The sequence below is a fragment of the Balaenoptera physalus genome (assembly GCF_965194825.1).
Source record: "Balaenoptera physalus genome assembly, chromosome: 7".
Lineage (NCBI taxonomy): Eukaryota > Metazoa > Chordata > Mammalia > Artiodactyla > Balaenopteridae > Balaenoptera > Balaenoptera physalus.
Genome location: NC_138886.1, coordinates 95,804,327 through 95,809,027, shown reverse-complemented (window position 1 = coordinate 95,809,027; position 4,701 = coordinate 95,804,327). Strand labels below are relative to the sequence as shown.

General features: G+C 39.5%; 1 long non-coding RNA gene across 1 annotated transcript; it reads left to right on the top strand.

Moving 5' to 3' along the window:
• Positions 1-566: 566 nt before the first annotated feature.
• Positions 567-1,262, top strand: LOC309664269. Its single transcript, XR_014265709.1, has 2 exons — positions 567-626; positions 1,020-1,262. It is a non-coding gene; the product is annotated as an uncharacterized lncRNA (long non-coding RNA).
• The last annotated feature ends 3,439 nt before the right edge of the window (positions 1,263-4,701 follow it).

The following is a 4,701-nucleotide window of genomic DNA, read 5'->3' as shown; positions in this document are numbered from 1 at the left end:
TATGGTAATTCTATTTTTAATTTTTTGAAGAACTGACATAACGGTCTTGCAAGTGGCTGCACTGTTCTACATTCCTACCAGCAGTGCACGAAGTTTCCTATATATCCTTGCCGACACATCTTATTTTCCATTAAAAAAAAAAAAATAGCCAATCTAAAGGGAGTGAAGTAGTATCTTACTATGGTTTTGATTTGTATTTCCCTAACAAACATCTTTTTCTGTGCTTATTGGGCATTTGTGTATCTTCTTTAGATAAATGTTTATTGCAGTACTTTGTGCATTTTAAAATCAGATTGATTTTTTTGTTGTTGAGATGTACAAAGTTCTTTATATATTCTGGATATGAACCCCTTATCATATATATGATTTGCAAATATTTTCTGTTGTTCCATTGGTTGCCTTTTTCACTCTGTTGATAATGTTCTTTGATATATCCAAGTTTTAAATTCTGTTCTTATGTTTTGATATTCTTTTTCAATGTAAGCATTTATAGCTATATGTTATATTGTTATCTATTTTGGCTTATGTGGTCTGTACTTTTGGTTTCATATCCAAGAAATCATTGTCAAATCCAATGTGATGAAATTTTTATACTATGTTTTCTTCTAAGTGTTTTATAGTTTTAGGTCTTTTTTTTTTTTTTTTTTTTTTTGAATAAGCTGTTTTCTGCAGTAACCATGACTAAAGAATATTTAGCTCCTGTATTTCTTTTTTTTTTTTTAACTTTGGGTTTATTTATTTATTTATGGCTGTGTTGGGTCTTTGTTTCTGTGCGAGGGCTTTCTCTAATTGCGGCAAGTGGGGGCCACTCTTCATCGCGGTGCGCGGGCCTCTCACTATCGCGGCCTCTCTTGTTGCGGAGCACAGGCTCCAGACGCGCAGGCTCAGTAATTGTGGCTCACGGGCCTAGTTGCTCCGCGGCATGTGGGATCTTCCCAGACCAGGGCTCGAACCCGTGTCCCCTGCATTGGCAGTCAGATTCTCAACCACTGCGCCACCAGGGAAGCCCATAGTTTTAGGTCTTATGTTTAGGACTTTGATCCATTTTGAGTTAATTTTTGTATATGGTGTAAGGTAAGGGTCCAATTTTATTCCTTTACATGTGAATATCCAATTTTCCCAGCACCAATTGTTGAAAAGACTGTCCTTTCTGAATACATGGTACCCTTGTTGAAAATGATTTGTAGATCACTTTGTGAAACATTGACATCTTAAAAATATTAAGTTTTCTAATCCATGAACACAGAATGGTTTTCCATTTATTTGTGTCCTTAATTTCTTTTAGCAATGTTTTGTAGTTTTCAGAGTACAAGTCTTTTGCCTCCTTAACTAAGCTTATTCCAAAGTATTTTATTCTTTTTGATAATGTTGTAAATGGAATTGCTTTCTTAATTTTATGTTTGGATTGTTCCTTACTAGTGTATTGAATTGCAACTGATTTTTGTGTATTGATTTTGTATCCCGAAACATTGTTCCCTGATTAGTTCTAACAATTTTGGGGGGGGGGGGATCTTTAGGGTTTTCTACATATAAAATCATGTTGTCTGCAGAGATAATTTTACTTCTTACTTTACAATTTGGATGTCTTTCATGCCGAATTTCTCTGGCTAGGACTTCCAGTATTATGTTGAACAGAAGTGACAAAATCTAGCATCCTTGTCTTGTTCCTGATCTTAGAGGAAAAGCTTTCAACCTTCACCAAAAATTATCATGTTCAGCGTGGGTTTTTCATATATGGCTTTTTATTATGTGGAGGTAGTTTCTTCTATTCTTAGTCTCTTGAGTGCTTTTATCATGTAAGTGTGCTGACTTTTGTCAAGTGCTCTTTCTGTATCAGTTGAGATGATCCTGTGCTTTTCCCCTTCATTTCATTAATACTGTATATGACATTGCTGGTTTTCTATACATTGAGCCACCCTTGCATTCCAGAAATAAATCCCACTTGGTCATGGTGCATAATCCTTTTAATATGCTGCTAAATTTGATTTACAAGTATTTTGTTGAGGATTTTTGCATCATTGTTTATAAGGCATGTTGGTCTACAGTTGTCTTTTCTTGTAGTGTCTATGTGGCTTTGGTATCAGAGAAATGCTGGCCTCAGAATGAGTTAGAGAGTGTTCCTTCTCCTTTAAGTTTTGTAAGAGTTTGAGAGGATTGGTGTTGGTTCTTCTTAGTTCTTCTAAATATTTGGTAGAATTCATCCATGAAGTCATCTGGTCCAAGGCTTTTCTTTGCCAGGAAACTTTTGGTTACCAATTAAATCTCCTTACTAGGTCTATTCAAATTTTCTGTTTCTTTTTGATTTAGTTTTGGTAAGTTATGTGTTTCTAGGAATTCATCCATTTCACCTGGATTATCCAGTTTTTTAGTGTACAGTTCATAGTAATCTCTTATAATCCTTTTATTTCTGTTAAATATGTAGCCATGTCTTTGTCTTTATTTCTGATTTCAATTATTTGAGTCTTCTTTTTTTTATTTTCCTTAGTCAATCTAGCTAAAGATTTGTCAATTTTGTTGATTTTCAGAGAACGGACTCTTGGTTTCATGGATTTTTTTCTATTGTTTTTCTAGTCTCTCTTTGTTTATCTCTGCTCTAATCTTTATTATTTCCTTCCTTCTTTGAGCTTTCAATTTAATTTGTTCTTCTTTTTCTAGTCCCTTAAGGTGTAAGGTTAGGTGGTTGATTGTGATATGTTTCTTCTTTTTCAATGTAAGCTTTTACATTATATTTTCCTCTAAGTACTGCTTTCCCTGCATCCCATGAGTTTTGGTAAGTTGTGCTTTCATTTTCATTTTCATTTCATTGTTTTCTTGATTTCCTTTAGTTCTTTGTTGGTGTATTCCTTTAACGTTTTGAGCATACATAAGATAGTTGTTCTAAAATCTTTTTCCAGTAAGTTCAAAACCTGTTTCTTGAGGTATGGTGTCTGGATATTTATTTTGTTCCTTTGAATGAGCCTAGTTTTACTGTTTTTTTGTCTGCCTGGTGATCTTTTGTTGAAAACTGGGCATTTTAAAAAACAGCCACCTCTCCCAGTCTTCTTATACTTGCTCTACACAGGGGAAGACCTTTGTAATCAGCCTAATGTGATGTCTTAGGGTCTTTTCAGACCTGTGTTGTCTCTGGACCAGTGCGTGTGTTTTTTTTCCCCAATTCTCCTATTTATACATCTGCTTTTAAATGTCTTGCTTTTCTAAGAGTCTCACTCTTGCTTACTCTTGGGGCCTTAGCTGTCCTATTGTACTCCTCAATCAGTAATCTCTTGTCCTTGGTGTCTGTGGGTCTATAGTTACCTTTGCAACCGTTTTTACAAATCATACCCGCTGCTTCCCATGGCTCCCTTATTCTGAGATCTGAGCCATTTTTGTTTGTCTGAACTCTGAGTTAGGTGTCAAAAGACCAATCCTTAGGCAGCCCACAGACAGGTTAGAACATTGCAGATCAGTCTGCTCTCTCTCAGGTTTGCAAAAGGGGGCTGGGGATCTGGCTGCCACTTTCCTCAAGCTGCACTAAAAAGTGACTAAAAAATGCCACAGGTTTCCTACCCTTTTAAATGTGACATTTTTTTGATGGTGCGTTCGCTTGGTTGTTGTAGATCTTTGACATTTCTATAGTTTCTATAATGCCTTTTTAGTCTGTTTCTGGTTATGTACTTAAATCAAAACAGGAACATATTCTCGTCACTGCTGGAAGAAAAGAGTCTTTACTCTGCCAACCTGTCACGTGTGATGGATAAAAGGGCCCTTAGGACTGCACGTGGACACTGTCACTTTTTACAGAGAACCAATTGACCTTGTATAACTGGAGATGCTTCCCCTCAAACACAGCTCTGCTCCTTCTGCTGAGGGTGGTGTCAGTCTCTCCCAATGCTGCTGGAAATGGAACACTGCATGCCTGGACACCCCACAAAAATAAAGGGTACTGACGTGCTCTCAGGCCAATGCTTGTTCAGGAAGTGAGAGAAGTACTGTAGATATAAAAACATGCCAGTTTCTAAGGCAGCCTTCACTCCACATAGGAAGTACATGGCCAGGATTTGATTTGATAAAAAATTAGTATCACAGTTAGAAACCAGACCTGACCCTGAGCTCCCTTAATGACTTCATCTAATGTCTCCCTGTTGACCCACCCAGGCCTTATCTTATCCTGTGTCTGGCTATCATTGGCTCTGCCATCCCCTAAGCCCTTCCCTGCCCCAGGATCTCCTCTCTCTAGGTGCATTTCAGGTGACCTACACTTACCAATTTCTATCAGATGCTTCCTGAGGGCCATCTGGATGTGATCCTAACAACCCGGGCTGAGTGACGCCACTTTGTGGATTCACTAAATGACACATTTCTGTGGGTCACGTCCTCCCAGCCCAGCGGCCCTAACAAGCACCGGCACGGAAGCTGCTGGCAAACGCTGGGAGGAGCCCTTAGTACTGCAGGGAGCTGCCGGGGGCAGCCTCTCAGGGCCCCACACCCAGGGCTCATCCCAGGAGACACTCCTGAGGAGGGGAAGGCAGGGCTGTGCCCTTGAGGAAGGAGGGACCGCTCACCTCTCTGACCTCGGGCTGGAGAAGGACGAGGGCTCGGGACCGCGGAAGACGGCAGGGAGCTCGCCCTCCTCCCTGAGAGCTCGGTGAGCTGCATCCAGGCGAGGAGGTGCGACCCTGCTCACTGCCCCTCCCTCCGGAATGCAGTCACTGCTACTGAGAA